Raw genomic sequence first — 25,946 nt, 5'->3', positions numbered from 1 at the left:
GATTCTGTTGATGTCTCAGAACTGATTTTCAGTCTTGCAGAAACAGAAGACGAAAACCAAATGCAATATTCAATGCAAAGAAAAAATAGAGACACTGGGCAAGGTTCCATGTGCCTGTCTTTAGTGTTTCAGTAAACTCTTGTTATTAAAACAAAAATCCTTACTCAAGTTTTATCTGCCCAGCATTCCTGCTCTGGAGAACATCCTGCAGTTTCTACAGATGCCTGAAAATTCTTAAGTAATCTCTATCCAGCTTGCTTTTCTAAAGGAACAAATCATAGTCACAAATGCTTCCCTCGAATACGCACACTTGGGCTTCCTAGCCAGAAGTGACTAATCTTTACAATCCCCAAAACAGGTATTCAACATACCAGAAAGTTTATGGCAATCAAAAGATTACTTCCTACAATATTTACTGAAACTCATGAAGAGGTGTTTGTCATGAAAAAGATCCATGTTGAATTAGGAAGAGAGAACAGCTGAACTGATCAAGGGAGAGTTGAGAAAAGATGCAATTTTGCCCTCTTTCACCTAGAAAAACTGAAAGTGCTAAAAATGAAACATAATTGTTTCCTACAGTTACTGTAAGTGGTTAAAATGTAAGAAAAAAAGAAGGCATATTGAAACAACAAGCCAATGTTGGAGCAGGAACATAATAATCATAAACTAACTGTGAATGTGTCTAAGTTGCACATTAAAATATTACTTCTATGCCATCAGAAATACAAAGATTCTACAGCAGCCTTTAAAGAGAAGTGGAGACAGAAAGTATAGTTTTATGTCAGAAGTTGATGACATGTTAAAAGGAATTGCATACAGCCTGATTGCCTGCAATACCAAGGGAACAAACTTGAAAGCTCTTCTCATCCAAATATATATACATTTTTTACAATAAGTTAGCACACCTTCAATCACCTCACAGAAAGTATGTACTTAATACCTTAAAGCCACCCCAAACCCTACTGTTAAAAGTGAGACACACATTGTAAGTTCATTTAAAATACTCTTCAAGTATTAAATGTTAAAATGCAGTTTCTCGTCTAAGCCTTGTCGTCCCTACATGGTTATGGAACTATTAGCTGTGTCCTGTTCTTTTGATTCTCAAATGCTGCTGACAACTGCATTTATTAATCTTTAATCTGCACAAGAGATCTATATTGAATAAATTCACAAAGTCATGTTTAAAGAACATGAAATACTTGGCCATTTATGTCATTCTAGACCAAGGCTAAAAAACAAGACATGGTGATATAAATATGTTTATTTTTAATATGATTAGCTCTTTTGTTTTTTGTGAAGTGCATAAACAAAGTAATATCCATGAAAAAAAAAATATTTTGAAACAAAACATGAAAAACTAAGGTCAAGCAGACCTCCACAAAAACAAAGAAGGGAGAAATTGGTCAGTTCACAAAGCACAAGCAAAACAGCCTTTAAAAATCCATAGGAAATATTTCTTTAAGGATATATACTCTGCTTTAGCCTTCATGGATCTCTCTACCAATTGAGCTAAGAGACAACACTTGACCAGAGCATTAACAAACATATATGAAAATTCCTTCTGTTCCCTCATTCTCTCAAAACATTGTGTTTTGCTATTTTGTTAGCAATGAATATTTTAACTGGCATCGGACACTTCCTTGCTAACGGAGTAAACCTAATGATGAATATGCAAGGTGGTGACAAGTTAAGGACCAGCCAACAAGGGAGTGAGATGGAAGGCTCCCATTCCAAACCCTTGGAAGGCAGGAAAATGCATCAGTACTAATCTCATGCCCCACTCCAGGTTTGAGGGCCAAGAAAATCTGCAAATGAGTTCACAGCTCTCTTAACCATTCAGTTTAACACTACAAGACCATTCTTAAAACTTCCACCAGAGCTCAATGACTTCCAAGAAACCACTATCAGACTCTGAAATAAGATATAATGTTGTCTGTTCAGTGAAGTTTGCTATAATTTAAGAATCAACAAATTTGTTAGGCAGATTCATGGTAGCACATTCTTTTCAGTTTATGTTGGACCAAATAACTTAAAAAAAAATAATCTTCTATGCATAAATTACACATATTAACAATAGTTTCAATTCTGCAGCAACTGAAAACATATTTTTCAAGACATATGTGTGTATGTATGTGTGAGAGAAGGCAATCATACTGGGAAAAATTATGAATAGCCCAGCTTCCATGAGCTTTCTTATGAATTATGAACAAATTCCAAAAACATGAATCAGAAAATTCTTTAAGTCTCATTGTCTGGTTGGTGCACTAATTTAAATCTGTAATTCTGTAAAGCTTTAAACTGTAAATTTGAGACCTTATCTACTAACCTTTTCTCCTTAACTAGCTTTCTGAAGTCTGAAGTATTTGTATGGGCAGTCTATCTTTTTAAGGGATTTTTCCAATGCAGGCTGAGTTTCAGAACACAACATGAGTGTATTTTCTTACATAATTGTTTTCTTATGGTATTTCAGCAATTGAATATTGATTCAAAACCTCTTACAGGCAGAGCTGGCTGCTTTAAATTATTGCTTTTGAAAACGCACAGATGATATGCAGCTACTTTACTCCCCAATATCCTTTGCAGCATTTAAAAGAGTTCTCAAGTAAAGGGAGAAAATTATACAGATATTACAGATATACACAATCTCTTTCATATTCATATACGTAATATATTCTGGTTCAACTCAGGTGGTCTCCAGAGGTTTGGGCTCTCTAGAAAGAGTGAAATATCTGAAACAGACATTTTTCTTATTCATTTATTAGCACTGTTTTCAAAGGACTGTTCAGAGAATGAAGCCCAAGAAAAATGCAAATTCTCCACTCCACACTCAACTAACAAAGCATCCAATCGTTCCCACTGAGCTCCAGTTCATTTTGTATCCACATGTAAGTGATTAAGAGTACATTGTTTGAAACTTAATTCCACATCTGTTCTTCTGTGGGACTTGGAAAACTGATGCATTTTTCTGATAATTGTTTGCAGAGAGGATAATCACAAGCATGTGTAATAGTATCCTAAAGTGTAAGGGGAAAACACCATGAATCTAAGATTTTTTTTCTGAATATTTTTGTTTCTTTTCTGAGTAGATAAAATATATATATATATTCTCAGATTAAAATGATTAATAATGGCTTGAGAAGCTATCCATTATAACTTAAAAAAAAAAAAAAAAGCAAAGCCCAACAAGTGTGTGGTGGGTTTTTTGTTGTTGTTTGTTTGTTTTGTTTTGTTTTAAAACATCCCAGTAGTTTACCCAGAGAGCTAAAAATCCATTTTGTGGTCTGCCAGGTAACTTCAAAAAATTATTTAAAAGTGGCAAAAGCAATAACACATAAAATACATGGCTTCTTCATGAAGCCATACAGTTATGAGAGAACTTTCTACAGTTCAGAGAGTCAGCATCTTGTGAATGGATCACACATTTCAGTGATAAGGATGTATTTTCTTTAGATCTCTAATGAAATACTGACAAGCACAGAAAAGTAGATAAGAACTCTTCACTGTTTTTGCTAATGTAAGTGCAGACAATATCAAAGGGTACTGGGGAATGTAAGGTTCAAGAAAGCACTTTTCCATGTGAGATGCAGTTGGATGCTAAATTTCTCATTTGCTCAAGAAATTACTGGACAAGTTAATGAAAGAAAGATCCACTGAAAGTGATTAAACACAAACTTGCCGCCTTTGACTCAGTACATCCTTGAGATGCGGAACAATGGATAATACAAAAGCACCAGTGTATATTTACTCCCTTCTCTAGGCCACTGGCTATCACTACATACTAGGCTAAATAAAACTTTGGTCTACTTTTTTATTTATGGCCTTAGGACATTATATATATGTATATATAGGTCAAGTGAAGGTCCAAGATACTGGACCTTCACTTCAAAGCAAGTACAAGAGTGGCATTAACTGTAATGATTCAGGAAGAAATTCATAGGGATGTCATAAGGTAGCTAAAAACGCCTTTAAAAAAAAAAAAAAAAAAAAAAAAAAAAGCTTAATGCTGAGCTTGAAGTAATAATTAGTCATCAATGAGGACATGTCAAAGAAAGGCCAAAATTTCAGTTCAGTCAGAGCAAACTGATGAGTCAGTTAAAGAAACCAGATACTGCTGCCAACTTGTACAATTTTATTGTGAACTTCCTGACACTTGATGATTTTGTTAGACTGCAAATGCCAGAGATACATGATTAGCTCACATTTTAAGAGGTGTTTTCAAATTTTTCTCTGTACTCACTAGGACTAGAAACATGGATGACATTAGAAGCTAAATTCACTTAAATTGTAGGATCAAGAGAGTATTTATCTTCTTTCTTTTTCAGTTTTCATTGTTTGTTTGTTTGTTTGTTTGTTTTTTCTCCTCCTCCTTTTTCTTTGCTGGTTCTGGCAATAGCGAAAACAAGGTTAAAACCCAGAATTCCCACATGTTGCCAGTTCTGAAACTCTGAAACACTGAAAAACCTCAGATGAACTAGATTAAAAACATGAATGGGAACTGGGTGGACTTCCTGAAGCAGAGAAGTAGAAAAGGCACAGGAGAAATAAAGTTCAACTAACAAACTAACAAAACACTTATAATGCATAAAAAGACACTATTTGGAGAAGGCAAAAAGTCGATCTTCTACAGCAAAGTAACTGCTGGATTTCAAAAGTTTTCTGCTAAGCAAAATTGCTATCTTGCATTAATTAATTAAGGACTTCAATTTAAAATGTGTAGGATAACCCACTCCATAAGTCAGAACAGACAAAAAGGACCTGTTGCATATGATAGTTATATATTGTTAATTTCATTATGTAACATAAAGAATGCCACAAAGAAAAGATTAAAAATGCAGAGCATGTGATCAGACGGCATTGTGCTTTGGAAGAAATATTCCTACCAGATCTGTATTGAAGCTTAGCAGCTTCAACATACAAGTAGCTTCAATACACTTCAGAAGTAGTTTCAATACACTTAAAACACTAAAAGAATAAGCAATATTGCTTGAACAAGGACTAAAATACAACATATAGCCTTATTTTTACATCAAAAGGTGTCAGTTTATGCACGTGTGATTATCATACCAATCAACAACTGTTAATGTATCAACCCAACTGTATCATACCCAGCTGTAGACAATAATGACTGAGTTTTATTGTCTCATTTAATATAATTTAACACTTTAAAGAATCACTGAAGGCTCCCTGCTGGTCAGGTAAGATTAGACAGTCATTAACCATCTGCAGACAAAGATCAGGTGAACAAGCAAAATTCCCTCCCACACCTCCAACCATACTAATGCCAAGACAGCACCAAAGTTTTCACAACTTTCTTTCCATGTGCTCTAGGCACTGGAAGACGTGTACTTTTATTTATTGATTTAGTTTTAAGTATGAGTATCCTCTGCCAACAGCATTTCCTAAAAAATTACAACTTTTTTTTTTAATAGTTACATGTGGGCATATGAATATGCTACACCCCCATATTTATACCCCAAAAATATAAACTTAGCTGCTTCAAACATGTGTCTTTTTCTTTTCTTTTCTTTTCTTTTCTTTCTTTCTTTTTTTTTTTTTTTTCCCCTGCTAGGGTGACCAAAAGGCTAAACAAAATTCAGTACACATAGGAGTCCCACAGGTCCAATCCACTTTGTCCTTCTGCAATTGTACTAAAAGCTTGCCTGGAGTCTCTCAAGGCATTTGGAGTTGACACTTCTCCTATTTATCCAGCTAAAGAAAGGTCCCCTGCTTCTCCCCTGCCAATACCATGAAGAATTTAATGCATCAGCAGGGACTTGAAGCCTGAAACTCTATCCAGTATTTTCATAAAACGATTCACGGACTTGCACTGACTTCTTTTGACTTAGAGCAAAGGGTTTCCATGCAGCAATTTGGAACTAGATTAATCCACTCATTTCCAGCAGGAGGAGAGCAGACGGAGAGCACTGTAACATACAACCACTGAACTGATTTTAACATACTGAGACAGAAGAGAAATCCCAATCGGAATGGCTTCATGCCTTCTTAAAAAGATTACAGCACCTATTTAATGCCTCCTGTGAAAAAAGTAAGGATGAACACCAAGCAACGGAACAGAAAATTAAGCTGGCAATAAAACAAAAGGGGAACCAAGAAACATGAAGAGACTCTGCTTTTTACTTTACAAGAGGAAAGCAGCTTGGAACCAAATCTTACTCCACATCAACACTCCCTGTAACAACAAAGAACCAGAGGAGGAACCAGATCAAAGGAACGTTCATGAGCAAAGCTGAACACATTCTCTTTTTTATAACTAAAATAAAAGACAAATACATAACACAGAAAGAAACCCTTTCCTACCACATTTACTGATAAATTTGTCAAAGAAATGCTCATCCACACTTCCACTTTTATTATCCCATCCAGTATAATAAGTATCAGAAAGGCTAGTTATTCTGCATTTAGCTTTTTGAGAATGGACTAATTTTGTGAATAATTTTGTGATTAATGCCACTCCAACTTTTTTAAATTGCTTGTTAGTGCAAAATGGCATGTTCGCTTTTTCTGAAACTTGAGATGTCCTCCATTAACACAGGACAAAAGGTCGAAGTGTGCAAAATGTGAATTTTATTTAAAGTACACAAAAAACCCACATAGCAGCTTTTCTGTAAGAAATCAGAAGTTTATTCCAGTCAAAGTAAGAGAAAACAATAGCCGTCAAACATGAAAAGAAGTGACAGAAAATGAAAGAAGAGAAGATGGAATACAGGCATTTCTTTTACTTCTACAGTGCTTTTTTTAGCCACCAGATAGCAGACAGATCTACCATTCCTATATACCAAGTCTTATATAACATCCAGTCTCACATATTATAAAATGTCCTTTCAATTCCAGGGCACCTACTATTGAGATCCTAAAATTTATCTTCATCTTCCAAATTCTTTATCAAGGGCAACCTCAGTGACTCAGGATTTATCAAACTTCAGTCTCAGAATCATCAGAAATATCTGAAGTAATCAAGAAACAAGTTATATGTAATAATCCAGAAGCACAGCAGAAAATAATCGTATTACAAAGCCCTTGGTTTATGCATAGTCACACATTAATAATGGAAATTAGAAACTCAACTTGCAAGTAGCAGGAGGGCCATTCTCTAACAAAAGTAGTGATATGGAGGGAGGGCCATATCACGTACAAAAGGTATGCATCTTCACAAGTCATAGACAGCATAAATATTTCACAATCACTGAACACTCAGGAAGGATATTAATATCCCATAATACACACTAAAGTTTCTGCAGCTCTTTCCAGTTTTCTGGAAACAAAGCTCAGCCAGCGAAAGCACATTCAGGATTGTGCATACATGTACAGCATTCCAGCTTCCCCATATAACAAGTCATCCACAGGAAATGCTCTTTCAAAAAGTTCAGTCAATTTTTGAAATGTCCCTGTCATTTCTCTTCTGAATAATTTACAGTCTTACTAAAAATACTTGATATGCTAACAGTGTTTTTAGGTAGAATAAACTCATAAGTATTCTAATGAAAGATTCCTAATGATTAACTAAAAACCTAATTGCACAAAAAAAAAAAAAAAAAAAAAAAAAAAAAAAAAACAGACACTAGTATTAGATACTGTTAATTTCTGGGTATGTATTCAAGACACTTGTAACATTGCTCTTATTAGGCTATGTACTCTGGGTGTCCCTGCTTCAGCAGCAGGGTAGGACCAGATGGCCTCTGGAGGTCCCTTCCAACCTCAGCCAGTCTGCAGTTCTGTGAATTAATCTCTCATATTGCATTGCAAGATAGAGTACTTCTATAAAGCGTGTTCTCAAGTTTAAAAATACTTCAAAAAGCCTGTATATCTACAACAAGTTTTTATTACTCCTGCAACCTAAACAGTTTGCCTTTACTTAATTAGATACCATTTTGGCTTTTCCAATACAAGCAAAACAGTGTTACCTACTATACTTGCCATTTGAAGCATTTCAAAGAGGTGTAACATGTTTATTTATTTATTTATTTATCAATTTATTTACATAACAGTAGAAGCATGAACTACATTTTTTCTTCTGGATTTATTATTACTGTATACCCAATGAACACATGGCTACAGCAGAAAACCTGGTAGAAGGTGCACCAACAGCCCCCAGGCCGCTGCCATCAGGGCTTGTGGTGTGGACCCACAGAGCACCCCCACACTTCGTCACATAAGCTTGTTGGTGACCATCCCTCCAAGATTAATCTGTTATATAGATCCTACTTATTTTAGTCTTTTGTCACTGCTGTTCAAAAGCAGTTTAGATACTAAACAAGCTATCAGGTTTTAAACTCTGTCCTGCATAAGGCATGAATACAGAGACTCCCCTCTCCAGAACCTAGGTTGCTGAACAGATGTGTGTTTTAATACTTAAGGTGAAGGAAAGATCTAAATAACCAAATGCCGGAACATTGCATATTGGGCAACATCATTCACTGAATCACAGATGAAGCCATCACAAATGCAAAGCCCCTGTGGTATTATTGATAAACTGGTTTGAATTCAACTTTTCCATAACTTTCCAGGAAAGCTAAGTGATTTTTTTGATGTATGGTGGAATCTATTTACAACATTTATTCAGTGCAAACTGCCAGAGTCCTGCTATTTCCTACAAAAGAATGGAGACCCCTGCCTTCACTTTATAGGTAGTAGTACCTCAGTGTTTCTGGTACCTTCCTTTGAGGTGCTATAAAATTTAACAGAACTTTTGGAGCCCACCCTGATGGCACCCTATAACAAAAAGTACAGATTTTGACTACTAGTAAGATACAATACAAATTAATTCAGAACTGTGCGCTCACTTAATTCATAATACATTCCCTGAGTTTTCTTCTTCTTCTTTTTTTTTTTTTTCCCAAAGATTTTTCAAACATATTCAAATTAAATATAGATTTTGATGCAGTACTTTGTCCTCACCTGTACTCCTCTTCCTTAGGCACCTGCTTATGGTTGTAGATGTGGACGTGGCTGCTTTTCCCACAGAGCAGCCAAATCAAAGGCAACCAGTGCCAACTGATATGACACAGCCGTGCTGCCGCACAGAAAGACAACTGACTGGTAAATCGTACCTGGGAAAACAGTCCAAGTGGTCTGGCCAGAGCAGGGATAGCTGAAGAGTCTCTGGCAGACAGAGGGATTCAGAAACGCATACTCCTCATCCAGAAATTGCCTGCCTGCCCTGCTGGCTCCAGCAGAGCAGGAGCCATGTGTGGTTTCTGCAGCCTAAATTTCCTTTTCTTTGGGATAACAGCCTGAACTCCACCAGCAGTGGCTGAGTCCAGCCCCTCAGGAAATAAACATCTGGCTCTTGACATTGATACATGAAGAAAAACCTGCTTCTGGGTAGACAATACACAGATCTGTAATTCTGAGCATTCCCAGCCTACATTTGAATTTTGGTGAAGTAAGGAACTTAAACAGCTAAACACACAGACTTTACACAGTAGACATCCTGAGATCTCACGACATTTAGCTCCCAACAAGCTTTTTTTGTTTTGTTGTTGTTGTTATAAGTAAGAATCAAAACCCTGTACATTTTCCAGGCTTATTTGTAAGGTTAAAAGCTTAGTAAAATTATTTACCCCATTTCTAAGTACTCACTGGCAACCTTAAAGACAAACAGTTCAGGATGGTGGCACGTACTGACATTAAGCTTGGCTCTCAAAGCTTCATGCCTAACATAATGGCTTCCTGCAAAGTCAATTAGAAGCATCTTGATCCTGAAAGTTTTTATTATTATTATTACTTTTATCAAAGATCAATCAACTAAACACTACTTCATTTTCTCCAACCATCAACATTACTTTCTTCGTAAACAACCTACAATGTTTCCATTATCACACTATATCACACTACAATCAAACTCCACAAATATTTACAGGCAGTTTTAAAATCTGATCAAAGAAGCTTTTTACTGGTAGTTGGTTGCCACAATCACTTTTTTTGACAATTTTAAAAATTACATGCATCAATGATCAGGAACCTGTGAGGCCAGAGACTTCACTTCATATAGCCTTTAGTCACAGTTGGTGTTTTTTTGGTTGTATTTTTTTGTTGATGTTGTTGTTTTTGTTTTGTCGCTATAAAGTAATATAAAGATGCATATCACATTTGGCTTTTTAAAATGTGTTGCTTGCAATTGTCATCTAGCAAAAAAAAAAAAAAAAAAATCACAGGCAGCTGCTGCTGACAAACAAGGAAAAGAGAAACCTTTTCTTTCTGCATCTTCAAAATCAGAAGCCTTATGGAAATTCTGGAAACTTTACATGTATATAAAACCAAAGTTGAATGTTATGCTACAAAAAGCATGTTCTTCATGACAATTAGTAATTATGTCTTTTAGGTTTAATGCAGTTTTGCAGCTCCAAAGTTCTTAGTAGTGAATTGATTTCAGTTCCTTTAAACCTTTATCTAATCCTATTAACTATCTACCACAGAATGATTAAATGATTAACATTCAAGAACCTTACTACTGCAGGTCTGGCTTCTTCAGTTATAGACTTCACCAAGGATTTCACCACCAGCCTCTTACTGTTTGTAAGGCAAAGCCTTGTTTACTGAGAACCTTTCAAAGTTTTGTTTAAAGTTTACAGTGCTCTTGTGAGACCCCACCTAGAGGGCTGTGTTCAGCTCTAGGGTCCCCAGCACAAGGAGGATGTGAACATACTAGAACAAGTCCAGAGAAGGGACACGAAGATGATCAAGGGGCTGTCTTCTCATATGAAGACAGGCTGAGGGAGTTGGGGCTGTTCAACTGGAGAAGAGAAGGCTCCAAGGAGACCTTATAACAACTTTCCAATACCTAAAGGTCTTGCAGAAAAGCTGGGTAGGGACTCTTTGTCAGGAACTGTAGTAATAGGACAAGGGGGAGTGGCTTTAAACTAAAAGAGGGTAGGTTTAGGTTAGATATAAGGAAGAAATTGTTTACTATGAGGGTGGTGAAGGAACTGGAACAGGTTGCCCAGAGAAGCTGTGGATGCCCCATCCCCAGAAGTGCTCAAAGCCAGCTTGGATAGGGTTTTGAGCAACCTGGTCTGGTGGGAGGTGTCCCTGTCTATGGCATGGGAGTTGAAATTAGATGGCCTTTAAGGTCCCTTTCAAAACAAACCATTCTATGATGCTATGATTCAAAGAAATGAATGCCAAAACAAGAAAAAGCTGAAGAGTGAAAAAATGAAGTCTGATAGGGACTGCCTGAAGATGAACATAAAGCACATCCTTTGTAGCCATAGAACAACAGATTCAACCTGGAAGCCACTCTGACTCTTCATGTTTGAGCAGTGATCCAACATTGCAAGGACAAGAAGAGAAGCCAAGGAGCTTCTTGACAGCAATTTTGGGGAATCTTAGACTGTTAGTGATGCAGCTGTCATCCTTCTGCCTATGTGGAAGGACAACCTTGTTCAAAACTTCTTTTAAACAATAACTTTGGAGGGATTTTTTTTTCCATTTGAAACATGGATGATCTGTAACAAGGATGATCTGAAGTGAAAAAAAATAATTCAAACAAATTAATAATAAACTAAAATGGGAAGCAGAAAGAATGGAGGTGGAAGAAAGTTTTAATAACTCTTGAGGATAATAAAGGAGCAACCATCCTTCTCTAATTTCCAATTTTATTAATGCTTATATAAAACAAGTTGAATATTTTTGTCTACATTTTAAAAAAGCTCATTAGAAAAGACAGAATGCTAAGTGTGCTTAATACTCTTAGATGAAACATTAAAAAAAAAAAAAAAAAAAAAAGAGACCTGTGTAGGAAAGCTGTGAAGCCAACAATGAGACCAAATAAATTTTCTATATTCCTACAGAATAAAAACAAAGCAAAACAAAAAGTTTTCATGGCAACTTTCAGTGTCCTATTTATCAACTGTTTCAGTGTCCTATTTATCAACTGATCAAGTATGTCTCTAAAATCATCATTAACATAAATAATAATATGAAAGGAACATATATTTAAGGCTCAGGAGTAAGAAAACAATAAATTCCTTCTAGTGCTTTTGAATATACTTGAATACAGCTCTCTTTCGTAGTGCAGCTATGCACAGTAAAGAGATGAAGGGCACTCCTTAAAAGAGAAGGGAAGAAAAAAATACCTTTAGTCCCTTATAGTTTACTTATTTTATTTATAGGTTGTGCAAATTACTACCACTTAATGCAAAGCATTAACTCCTAAGGGAAAGCATGAAGGACACATTTCCTTCACTTAAGCATTGGGGTTAGTAATATGTTTACATTGCCCCAAACAGCTTTTAAATTCAACTATTCCACCCCATTTTACAAAAAGAAGTACATTCATGTATTCAGTCAAAAGGATATCTGTAAATTAAGAATATTTTCCTGGTTCAATACAATGTTAATGGGATTTCCATTTGTTTCCTGTCTGAATTTTAAGGAAGGATTTTTTTTCTGATAAATGCATCTTTCTTATTTCTGCAAATTAAAAAAAAAAAAAAAAAAAAAAAGTTAAGGAATTATATTTGCCAGACCCTCACCCAAGTGAGTGACAGAAGCTTTATTCACAGACCTGCACACCACAAAAAAAACATCTTGCTGAACATTCTAATGTGTATATAGCTCATTTCATGGGTTGTGGAGTTTAACCTAACGTTGAGTATTTTCATTTTCTTTCTTCCCAAATTCACAGACACATGAACAATACCCTGGCCACTGAAACCAATCACAACCAACCACTGCAGTGACTTCAAAAAGTCCTTTTCTACTGTTTAAGGCCGCAAGAAGAGTCTCCAGAGCAGTGATAAATCTCCACGCTCTTCTTGAGAGCCAAGAGCTTGAGCTCTCCTCTCTGGCCGGGAAAGGTGGGACAACCTGAACCACCTTGCAGTGAGAAACACATCTACTTTTCACTTCATGGCTAAGCACCCTAACAACTTGGTTGCCACACAGGGAGCAGGACAGCATCTTACTACTCCAATAATTTTGTATTTCCTTTTGTTTTGGTTTGATTTTTTTTGGGGGGGTAGGGAAGAGAGTGCTTCCGTTTATCCGCAGGAAAAGACTCTAGCATGGACATCCCTCCTGAGAAGTGTGAAACACCCACCAGGGACAGGTTTCTGCCCTGAACACCATCCTTGCCATTTATAGTTTGCTTCTTAGGAATATGATGCTGCTGAAACACACCCACACAGCTTCATCCAGCATTTTTACGTCTTCACTCTCTGAAGCTTTTTAGAGCTTCAAATGTACATTTTTTAAGGCTTATTTTAAAAATAATTTAAATGTGTTCTAGTTTCACACTGACACTGAAGCCTATACGGGCCCATAAAGGCAGCTTCCTGCCTCAGTTCCCTCTCCCCCCCATACTTCAAAATGCCTGGGGACTCGATCAGAAATCTCTGCATGACCAAGATTTCCAGCTCACCTCTCATTGCTGTCTTTTCAGAAGCTTTCTGTTCACCCTGCCACCAGCCTCCTTCAGCCACTTTCAGCTACAGCATCAGCACTGCTCCCTTCAGCAGTTCGTTGCTTCATTGTTTTCTCCCCACACTGTTATATCTTCCTCCAGGACCCATTCCACCCCTGTTTTCAAAGGGCTGTGAGAAGGTCTCTTATCTTGGTTCCTTTTCCTGTGGAAATTAAAATTTCTTGAAACATTACTCTTCCACACAGCAGCTGAGGAAAACTGGTTTTTATCTAGTGTGCAGTTCTTCCTCAGTTCTGCTTACTGTAAGCCACAGGATTTGATTGAGACAGATGGGCTGGATCATCCACCCCAGACCCCTCACTGAAAGCACACACAGGAAAGGAGCATAGAAAGAGTTACAAGGATGCAGAGAGCTTACAAGCAGCATGAGTTTTCTTAGAAAATCTGTTAATTGCACATAGACAAATTCCCCAAATCATTCCAGGCATATTGTATATATAAGCATTACTGACCGATTTTAAATCTTTTCCAAAATATATCCAACAGCTTAATGGTCTCAAGATTACACTAAGATGAGAGAAGGTATTTCTGGCTCTTCTTATTTTCATAGTGAAGTTTTAACCCCTGTGCAAATGGATGTTCAGAAAACAAAGGGTCTGGCTAAAGCCCACGTTTTTGAGTATTATTTTTAGCTTTCTTGACGCTGAAGGAATTCACTACAGGCTCTCTATGGTATGGAACAACGTTCCCACCAGTCTCTCTGTTACAAATTAATGAAAAGCTGGCTACTCATTCTCTGCCTAAAGGCATCTACCATGCATCATAAACTTCAGTCATGGGCACTGAAGAACAGATCAGTGTACAGCCTCACCGTAATAATCCAGCTGAAGCTCTCTGCTTAACATTCCTTGCAGCAAGATGACCTCCTGAGCCTTCTAATACAATTAATTCTCCTGTCCTCTCCTCCTCTCCCATTGCCAGACTTCTCCAAAAGCACCATGTATGCAGAAAAAATAGAGAAGTTCCTTGTTCCTCTTTAAAGCACAGGACAGTCACGTTTTTAACTGCCACACTCTACAAAAATGCAATGTTGAGTTTGAAATAAAGATCAAGAACTAAATATTTGCAAAATTGTATCAAAAGGACTCAGTGGTGATCTCTGCATTAGAAGCCCTGCCCTAAACAAGACCTATAAAGCACTTTAACTGTGTACTTTGGAACAATGCCTAGAAACAAGGCTACAAAGAACCCCTCCACACCCAAACCAATGCTCTTTGACTGATATTTTACAGCAAAGCAAATATAAAATGATAATAAAAATCACTTAGCTATGAAAGGAAAAAAGTAACCTTAAACAACAACAAAAGTGCTGTATACTCAAAGTAAGATTTTTAAAAGTGATAAGCACTTGCTTAGTTCAATTGCTCCTGCTAGTATCAGTAGCATAGCTTTAAACTATTAGTGACTGCTACAGAACAATTCAATTTTGAAGCACTAAAAATGTTTAATTACAGTTTTAATGCTACTCTAAATTTGATCTATTGGGCATACAAACCTTGACAGTCAGAATTCTCAGTTTCTAAGTAAAAGGGACATTTAACAATTCAAAGAAGGAAGGAGCCAAGGAATTGTAACAACGTAACTTAAACACTGTGTGAGTTACTAGATAATAGCACAAGTGCAATCACTTGTACTACTTTGAAAACCATGTTTTAAGTCATCATTTATGACCATTCTGTTAGAAAGCATTAGCCTGCTTGCCAAAACTTGTAGTTTGCTTTCAACTTCTGTAACTCAAAACAACACTGACAAAGATGCAGGGGAAACACCCATAAAATATTTCCCCTTAATTTTAGGCTCAATTATTCATAGCAGGCCACATATTGGCCCAACTCCTTTCACTTGCTGACCTGGTCTTTATTCTGCTTTCCAGCAGACTTTCCTGTCCACTTTTTAAATTCTGTATGGCATGCAGTTCCAAGTAACATTTAGTAGAGAATGGCATGGTCTAGTGCAAGCTTCTGTTGTGGAGCTGCAAACTGCACATGTGTCTTATTCTCCACACAAGCTAGCAGGCAGTAAGGAAAACCACACCATCCATTGGATCCTTTTCGCTGCTTAAGCTCTCCATACAATATATGAAAAAAAAAAAATCAAACAAAACAAAGAGGCATATTTCACCAACTTTTGGAGGAGTGAAGTCTGAATTATTTTAATTAAAATTTACAGTGTGTTTGGCTGCTAATGGAAAGCTTGCATCTAAAATAAACCCTTATATGGTAAAGAATTCCTCAGCTATGGAAAACTAATTAAAGTAGTTCCATAAGCTCTTGCTAATAATGAAACTTATTTTTGTCAGATTTGTCTTTTGCAGTTTATCAAGACTTCTGACAGCATATTTTATAATCTCTCCTGCACTTGGCCACCTATTTTTGTAAAATGCAAAGGTACCCTGCTAGTGTTGACAAGTCTGCCTTTCTGTCAATGGCTGTTATCAACCATATGTATGAAAAATTAGAGAGAGAAGCACTTAGAGAAGCCAGTCCAGAAAATTAACAGCTCATGGAGGGAAATGCCTTATAACGAGGCTGTATAAAAGACACTTACATAGCAGGTAGGGCTATGTGCTAAACACACTTGTTAATTCTTAATATGACAGAGTATGTTTTCCTCCTAATGCAGGAATGAACAGGACTGAGACATTTTTGTTTGGGCCATGTCTCACCAGCCTCGCTGCTGACTTTCTACCACCACGTCACATTCAAGACATTCATGTTTAGCAGAAATCTACTCACTTTTCACTAATACTGCACACTGCATAGCACTACTATACATTGTAAACCCTCAAAGCCATACATGCACTGTCCTTTCTGCTACTGTTTGCTCCATATAACCTCACTCCCCTGTGCAAGGCCAAAAGGGTACAGCATAGCCAAAAGGGGAGTAACACTGTGTTTGATAAATTGCAGACAGGCACATATTGCTGGCTAATGGTCAAGAAAGCCGTAAAATTGGACTGACAGGGTTTTGGGAAAGATTCTGCTTAACAAACTTGGCTCAACAAATTTGGGTCATGATTTGGATCCAATTCATAACCAGCCATAGATGGATGATTTACTTTGGAAACAAAACCAGGTGTTTGTTACTTTACATTCTGAAATAATTATGTTCCTATTTAACTGAAATTTTACTTAACATCTTGTTTCTCAGACACATGAGCTGTTTATCAACATATTTATTAAAGCACGATGCTTTAATAAGATTGCCTTCAGTGTTTTCAAATCTTTATATAAAGTAAAAGGAGAAACCATACAAATATACCTACTACAAGTGTATTGCAATGACTATGTACAGCATACAAAGAGAGGAACTTAAATAATATACTACTCATGGAAGTTTTCATTTTCAGAAATACGCTGGTTCCTTCTTAATTTATAGGTGTAATCTGTAATTCATAATAATTGCAAACAGGCATTAATAGGACTTCACAGAAAAAGAACCTCAGTTAATTGAAGAAATCTTGGCCAGTTTTACCGGTGGGAAAGTAAAAAACTATAGTGCCTTGGCCACCAGCAGTGCTTTCACAGTGTTGTGAGACTGACTGGAGCCCTGTCAAACTTTCCAATGCCAAACAGACTTGAAGTCTTCAGCAAAGAAGAAAAATCACCAAGAATAAGAGCACAGAGGCTGGCAGAACGACTGATGTATGGAAAAGTCAACAAGCAACCATTTCTCACTGAAAACAAAACAAAACAAAACAAAACAAAACAAAAAACAAAAACAACCCCCACACTAGAGGGCAGCCGATGAAGTTGTAAATCTGAAACGAGGAAATGTTTGTTCTTCACAACCCATAATACTTAAGTTAGCAAATCATTGCACCAAGACCCCGGACACCCACAAAGCATAAATGGGCTCAAAAAAGAACTACATGTAAATTCTCAAATGACGGACGTTCTACTGCTTATTTAAACCAAACATGCTTGTGTGCAACTTTCAGCTAAGGCAGTCCCTAAAACACTAATTAAGGGACCCAACCATGGGAAAGAATCACTATACTTAATGCACTTTTTACTTTTTTCTCCCAAAGCACCTTTACTGGCTGCCTTCCATGAGAACATTGAGCTAAAAGGACACTTGGTCTGACCAGAATACAGCTTTTCTTCTTTTCTCATGAAGTACTGGAAAAAATGCCAAATAAAGGCAGTCAAACCAACATGCACAAAATGTACAGAGACATTAGAGTGTTATTCCCCTCCCATTCAATCCTCCTCCCCTTCACAAGAAGCATTAATTACCATTTCTGCAAACAACCTCATATAATGTATGACAACAGATTTAGACAGTTATGTATAAGTATTGTGAGAAACAAAAATTACAGATGAGAAAAATGATTTTACTTCTTTCATATGTGATTTTATTCACTGCTGAGAAACAAGCCATGATCCACAGCTAGCTCTCAAACAGGAAAACAAATTAGGTACAACCAGATATAAAGGCTGAGGTTGCTTTCTGCAAAGAGGTTAAATACCAGTGCACTTTTAGAATGCTGTTCCAGAAATCAAGACTGGACAGGTGGATCTCATCTCCGGAGTGTTCCAGTGCAGTGCATTGATCTTACTCAGTCCAGGGTAGAAGTCGTTTAGACCAAAATTTCTGCTACCTTCTTCTCTTAAATGTTACTTTTTTTTTTTTTTTTTTTTTTTACTTTTTTTGTTTGTTTGTTTGTTTGTTTTCAGTTAACCATTACATTTCTGTCAAAATCTGCATCACTTCAGTTTTATCTAGAATTTTGGTCAAATCAAGTCTGCTGAAGAAACAGAGCGCTTCACTACTCTCTGACATAATATTTCCCAAATGAACAGTCATTCCTCTGGGATTAGATCTTGTTTCAGAAGCCAGTTTGCTTTTTGTTCCTTGAATCAAATTGCACCTACACTAGTAGAATCACAAATGGAACTACAAAAGACTTCAGAAGATCATCTTATCTAATACTTACTGTGAGATACAAGCGAATATAGATAGTTCCTCCATGAAAATATTCAGTGTCTCACCAGTTTCTGGATATCTCTCATTTCAAAGGCTATTTCACAACATCTTTAAGTCATCTATTCAACAACTAACTTACACACACGTGTTATTGAGAATACGTAGAGCTAAACCACATCATAAATGCAGGGTATCAATCAGCTGCCACAGAAATTTGTATACCTTAGACAGTTCTTATCTTTCTATTATCCACCCCAAGTCATACTATCTCCCACTAGAGAAAGCAGAAAAAATAGTAGTATCTCATAGAATAGAATAAAATCATAGAATACCCCAGGTTGGAAGGGACCCATAAGGACCATCGAGTCCAACTCCTGGCACCACACAGGTCTACCCAAAATTTTAGACTACATGACTAAGTGCACAGTCTAAACACTTCTTAAACTCCAACAGGCTTGGTGCAGTGACTATGTCCCAGGGGAGCCTGTTCCAGTGTGCGACCACCCTCTCGGTGAAGAACCTCTTCCTGATGTCTAGCCTAAATCTCCCTTGCCTCAGCTTGACAACATTCCCTTGGGTCCTATCACTCGTGACTAAGGATAATAGGTCGGCGCCTTCCCCTTCACTCCCTCTCATGAGGGAGCTGTAGACACAATGAGGTTTCCCCTCAGCCTCCTCTACTCCAGGCTGAACAGGACAAGTGACCTCAGCCGCTCCTCATATGTCTTCCCCTCTAGGCCCTTCACCATCTTCATCGCCCTCCTCTGGACACTCTCCAACAGTTTTACATCATTTTTGTACTGTGGTGCCCAGAACTGCACACAGTACTCGAGGTGAGGCCACACTGGCGCAGAGCAGAGCAGGACAATCCCTTCCCTTGACTGACTAGCGATGCTGTGCTTGATGCACCCCTGGATACAGTTACCCTTCCTGGCTGCCAGGGCACACTGCTGGCTCATATTCAACTTGCTGTCAACCACAACCCCCAGATCCCTCTCTGTGGGGCTGCTCTCCAGCATCTCATCACCCAGTCTGTACGTATAGCCAGGGTTGCCCCATCCCAGGCGCAGGACCCAGCACTTGCTCTAGTTAAATTTCATGTGGTTGGCTCTCCAATCTGTCCAGATCTGTCTGCAAGGCCTTTCCACCCTCAGCTGAGTCCACAACTCCTCCAAGTTTATTGTCATTGGCAAATTTGCTCAAAACACCTTGTAGTCCTACATCCAAATCGTTTATAAAAACATCGAGGAGGATTGGCCCTAACATGGAGCCTTGGAGGACCCCACTAGTGACCATCTCCTACAAAGCCTTTCACTTCCCATGAGATGTGTCTCCTAACAACCCTCAGTGAGATGAAACAGTCACTTCCTTCAAATTTTTCTTGGATTTTCAAAGCACTTTGTTACAGCTGCTTTCTTAAAACACTCTCAAAATGTTTGTGTCCTTTAAAAAGAAAAAAAAGAAAAAGAAAAAAGCTAGTAACCCTAAAATGCATACGATACTGTGTATGAGATATCACCACTGATGAGAAAAATAGCTACTGCCCTTCTTGCATGTGACATTCCCTGTTCATACATCCCAGGTGCTATTTGTTATTCAATCATAAACCTCAGGTTCTCTTTGGCTACACTATTTTAGGTTTCAACTCTTCTTTCAAAAAATGTGCAAACCATACCAACTTGTGCTCACCTTTTAGAATTTCAGTTTGCATTTGGATAGCCTTTAGGCTCTCTCTCCAAATTATCAGGATGGTGGCTTTTCAAACAACACTTTTCCACATGAGAAACCATTAAATATATTCTACTGGAGGCACAGTACCATGTGTGAATTTTGGCTTAGTAAAAATAAGCTTATTTTGTGAGTTACCCTTCTCTACACCTTGTAAGCAATCATTTGATTCACTTCATTTGAAGATCACAGCTTGCAAATCATTTTTTGTCATCATTCAGAATTTATCTTAAATTTTCACCATGCTAATGCAACACCCTAGCTTGCTGCTGTTAACAAACATATTCTGTGTATTCTGCTAGTCAACTGCCTAAATAAAATACAGATCACCAAACAGAAAACACGCTGACCTATCTGAAATGCCCTCTTAGCTGTCAGTAATCCATCAATACTATACTTGGAGACCTTTTCTCAACCATCATAGTGACTTCATGTGGAGTTCCTTAGCCATTTTCTGGGGATGAGGTATGAGATAGCACAAAGAATATCACGTGCAGTCACTGCACGAAAAAAAAAAATAACAATGTCAAGATATCTCATCCATCTACTGAACTTTTAATCTACAAAGGCAGCTACACTGCCAAGGAAGGAAATTAAAATTGTCTGACACCGTTTGTTTTTGATAAATATATGCTGGATACTTATAAATTTTAATCTCCCAGAGGTGCTTACAAAGCAACTGTTTAATAACTTGTTAAAAAATGTGCAGGGATAAAGGTTTTGCTCACTGGCTTATAATTTCCCCTCCTTTTAAGATTTTACTGACTGTCTTACAATTCCCTTCTTTTTGCCAATCACATTAAAAAAAAAAAAAAAAGGTATGGAGTCTAGTTCTACATTTGCTCTTCTCCAATCCTCTAGAGAGTCTCCTCCTTCCATCCCAAAGACTCTCTTCAGACAAAAGAAGGATAACGCTGACTTTGGCTTGGCAACCTCCTAGGTCTTACATGAGTATGGTAAACTATTAAAATCAGTGAAAAAGCAAGATAAATTAATCAGAGGCTTAAACAGTATGCTGAGTTCCCTGGAGAGAACAAGAGAGGAAAATGATGGGAAACGACTTTAGTAAGGGTTACTCCTGGCCATCTAGATAGAATGAAATCAGTAATTTGTTGCTTAAGGGTAATCAGTAGGTCAAACATCTTCCAAAAATAAAACAAAATAAGGTTAGTAGAGTAAAAAATAACGTAGGCCAGTAGCCTTATTGCTTACCTTGAGAAGCATGTTAAGGGATAATAAAACAGACTGTTTAAACAGATGTTTAACAATGCACTTCTGAATAACTCAGTAAACCCCTTTGGCCAGATTTGGGAAGCGGGGGCCTGCTCTCGGGAAGCGGGGGCTTGCTTGGGTATCGCCTTCAGCCACTCTGCTGGGAAAGCGCAGGAAGCTGGTGTCTCCATCGTTCCGGTCTGAGGCAGTTACTGCTATAACGAGAGGCTATTGTACTAATGGAAATCCCCTGTTAGCTCTCAATTTCAGTCAGAACTGTCTCTTTCCTGCCAAGTTCTCCCCAGATGTGTCTCAAAAGGCCTGTAGTTAGGAAATTCTCCAAGAGACTGTGAGGTAGCTCACCCTGTCAGGGACAGGAGACACAAAAAACGTTCTGACAGCTTGCCAGGAAACAGAGAGCACAAAAATACCAAAAAGGCTATTTTATTTTTTTCTTTTTAATTCTCAGTACCTGCCTTGAAGTAAATGGAAATGTCAGATTACCTAGAAAGTAAGATGAACGCTGGATCCGGCACATGAAAAAGACATTACACCTCTAACACGCATTATGCATCAATCAGCTAAAGCAACCTGTTGGTACTGCCAGTGACAATACTATCATAAATGCACTGATTTAAATATTTGTTACACTAACTTAGTTAGCCTTCAAGGCACAGAAAAAAAGCATCAAAAGATGCTTCTCTTTCTCTCCTTCTATTTTTTTTTCTCATTAAAAAAAAATAAAGACAAAGAAGTTTTTAAAGGAAAGGAAAAGCTAAGAACAAGTGAGTGAAAGAGTCAAATATTATTTTCCCTGTTTATACAACACACACAATTTCTCACAATTATGCATTCTGTTTAAATTTTCCATCAATGCTACCTGTCTTTGTGGATGTTGAGTTAGGTTAACACATGCATTGGAGCTTCAAATCTTCCTGTAGCTCAGAAAGTACAATAGTAGAGCCATTCCCTTCAGCAGTACTCACTCAACAGTAAAATATCCATACTTAAAAGTTTGATCAGCTTGCAGCCTGTAATTTTACTTGTGCACAGGTACTGCACAATTCCAGTTTGTCATGTTCAACGCAATGAAGGGACTTAAGCAGTACAAAACCCCACATCAACTGTTTGCGGTCAATATAGTAATATATCTTTACCAGTCATCAGAGTGCTAGAGCCTTTAAGAGGCTTACCCAAAACCCATAGTTACAGCAGTAATTATACTTTATCATTCAGGAAAGACAGGGCTGAAATCAATCATACCCTTACCATAACATCTTAGAGTCATTCAGAAACACAGCTGGCAAGGACTGTGGATCCATGCTGGCAAAGATCATTCAGGTAAGCAGGAACTTACTGCAACTTTCACTGCAACTCAGATAATGCTGAAGAGGATCAAGTAATCAAGGATCAAGAGGATCAAGCTAAATACCCATATTAGCACCCAAACACACTGCTTTGAACTGCACAAATTATTTTTGACATATGAAGTTGTATATTAGCAGAAAGAAATGATTTTCCAAAGAACACAGCAGATGAAGGAATTAGATTTGACAATCTCTTTCTAGTTTAAGAGCAGGACAGAATCACCAACTTGCTGACTCAGCCTAATGCTCTCGAAGCGATATGTTTCCACCAATGCTTTGCCACACATCCAGGTACACAACATGCTGAAACCATGTGAAAAGACAAGTCAAATATTTAACTAAATAGCTGGCTTTCCCATCAATTAATAACACAGATCTACTATTAATGTGACAATAAAACATCCTGGAAAAGAAAGATGGTGCCTTGACCCACAGCCCACTTCATGTTTTCCTCTTTTACAATATATAGCTCTTCATTAGGTATTTGTTTGTACAGAGCTTAAATAAACACTTTGTTTAAACAGACCCTTCACTCCAGAAGGATGGTTCATAGCTCTCAGTTTAAACAATTACAGTAGTGCATACTTTACCAATGGATTGCCTTAGCGATTCACAGACTTGCAGAGGAAACATTATAGAAGCAAAAATTTCAGTGTTTAAACTAAACAAATGCAAACTGAGAAGTACGCATCAGCATCCAGTTTTGCTTTGTAACAACAATCCCAGTTGATCTGGTAGTACTTTTTCTTTAGAAGTTCCAAGAATAGTGCTCATTCCATCTCCTTTTTTAATGCTAGGATCATTTAGTTCAAGACAGAAACACATTTACGTGGATTGAACATAGATGAATGTATTATTAAGACTTAGCCACAAAAGCCCTGTTTTCATATACATACAATATATTCATTAACCCAAGTATCATACATATACATGCTACATATGAAGTAAAGCAAACTCAATTAGAAAACTAATCAATAAAAACACAACATGTATTTCTGAATTATATACTTTCCCTTCTCAAACTGTTAATAAATTCAGTCTTCATCATCATTATTTTTATTTAGGATCCAGATTTTCAGCATTGATTGGTTATGTAAATACTTTAGAATAGCACCATAATTTTTTATCTCAGTCAAAGGAGACCATATACATGTACTGAATATGTTACTTCCTCACAGAAATAAACCAAAAGCCAATAGCTCCCCTTCAGAAAAAAATAATCTGTATTCAAAAAGAAGATAGAAATATACTTTTGATGATTTCACAATACAGACTGGCACCATATGTTTCATTTGTTGCTTTTTTTTTCCCCCATTTTTGTTTTTCTTCCCTCTTGAAGGACTAGAGAAAGCTCTATTATGCATGAATTCTGAAAGCACAAGTCAGCCAAAAGTCACAAATCTCTCAGAATAGACACATCCATCTGTCATTTCACAGCAGGAGAACAATAGCAGCTTCAACATAGACACAACAGCTCACACAGTCCTCATACAGCCAGACAGAAAATCTGCCTTAGCTGATTGCTAGCTGCCTTTGAAACTCCAGACAGATGTTCCTGTGTAACACCAGGATCAATTTCTCCTCTCTTGTTTCTGTATTTTCAAATTCCTCATTTGTTCATAGCAACCAAAACATAGTCAGTTTACTGCATGTAATCTTTACAGAGCATTGGGAAAACCAGATTCCAGAAGCAAAAGAACTCAAAGCACAAAAGCACAGAGTACACTGCTCTTTAAGCTCAATATTTTTTACTGCTGGGGACTAATTAAAAGCAGACAATCTACAAAAGTTGGACAAAGACTACTAGTATTCTTACAAAAATTTTTTAGGTCTATGCTTGGCAGCCTCCAATGATCTTCGCCATATTTATTTATTTTTTAGAGATGACATACCACATTGCTTTTCCACTGCCCAAAATTCAACTTTTTTTTTTTAATTATTTGATATATATGCAAAACAAAAGCTCTAGATGGAAAATGAATTATCTGTAAATACCCCAATTTATTCTTTGAATGATTAAGCAGGATAATTCGTAAAGCATCAGTTGTAGTTCATTTTGAAAAAAAGTACCAATTTACACATCTAGAAATAATCTTACCAGGCCCATCTGCAGAACCTTCATTTCAGTAGTATATGTGGATGTAGTTTTTTCCCTGACAGCCAGTCTCATTGAGTTTTGTTTACGCAAATTTGTGAAGTCGGCTCCTTCACAGTTCCCACACTTCTCAAAAGTAAACAGATGGATGCCTTTAAACAACAGGATAGTGACCATGTCATGTGCCCTGCTGTAAAGTTTTCCTCACTGAGAATAAGCCTCTAAAGCAAGTCTGGCTACCAGCAGTTGAAGAGATGCTGTGAAAATGTACACCTTGGAGCAACTTCAGAAGTCAATGGTTGGATTTAAAACTAAGCAAAAAACCCTCCAGCCTACAAGATGGAGGCTGACACAACACCATTTAGTTCAAAACTGATACCATCTGCATTTCCTCTTTTCAAGGGCCACAAGGACTGAGAATGGTGACGGTCTAGGAAAACAGAAAAAATATTGAAGCTTTGGAAGCAGGAATAAAATATTCTAAAGATAAAGACAGAAAATAATTATATGTAAATTACTGATAAAAAACATACTTTGTATAATCTTGAATTCCAAGGTTTCATATCAAAAACTTATCCATCTCTCTCAAATATCTCTGAAAACTTTCCAGGCCCTGGATGTAAAGTTCTCCTTACTGAAACCATCCCACTTTTTGAAGTTATAAAGGAAACTTACTTTCTTTTGACATCCCACCAAGAGTCAAATCCCACTTAACCAGCAAAGGCAATTAATCATGCATTAACTGTTCCTCCTTTAAAGCTTGCTGGATGGGGACAGTATATAGAACTTCAATAAGGATTATCTCAAATCCCAAAACAGAGTATGACAGAGCAGAGGTAAAAAAAGGCACAGAAAACTCTTTTACAGGGGGGTTTGGTTTGGTTTGGTTTTGGATGTCAGGAGTTGTTTGCTTTCTCATCTGTGTAGAAGCCTAGAATAGCCCGAAGCCATGGATAGCACAGACTGAACAGAAGTAAGAGTGCAGCTGGAAAAGTCAAAAGGTAACAGCAAATCCAGTTCCTCACTGATAGCACCAAAAGTTAAGCCTGCCACAAAGGAAAATAAAAATGAAAAGCCTGCTTGTCACTTGTCTCTGAATCTGTTGATGCAGTTGGTCACCTTCGTTGTGCTTCATGCCATTCTGGAAAGCTGTATCATACTATAACGTACC

General features: G+C 37.3%; 1 protein-coding gene across 2 annotated transcripts in view; it reads right to left on the bottom strand.

The window, feature by feature from the left end:
* The window catches only part of LHFPL2 (LHFPL tetraspan subfamily member 2), a 125,198-nt gene that overhangs the window by 64,063 nt on the left and 35,189 nt on the right, over positions 1–25,946 (bottom strand). Inside the window, exon 1 of one of the 2 annotated variants that reach the window (XM_032205975.1) lies at positions 13,382–13,572. The exons of the other annotated variant lie outside the window; for it this stretch is intronic. The gene's annotated coding sequence lies outside the window, so the exon portion shown is untranslated. Of the gene's footprint in view, positions 1–13,381; positions 13,573–25,946 lie in introns of those variants that run through there. 2 annotated transcript variants of the gene reach the window in all.

The sequence above is a fragment of the Aythya fuligula genome, chromosome Z, assembly GCF_009819795.1.
Source record: "Aythya fuligula isolate bAytFul2 chromosome Z, bAytFul2.pri, whole genome shotgun sequence".
NCBI lineage: Eukaryota > Metazoa > Chordata > Aves > Anseriformes > Anatidae > Aythya > Aythya fuligula.
This window is presented reverse-complemented; position numbering and strand designations above follow the sequence as displayed.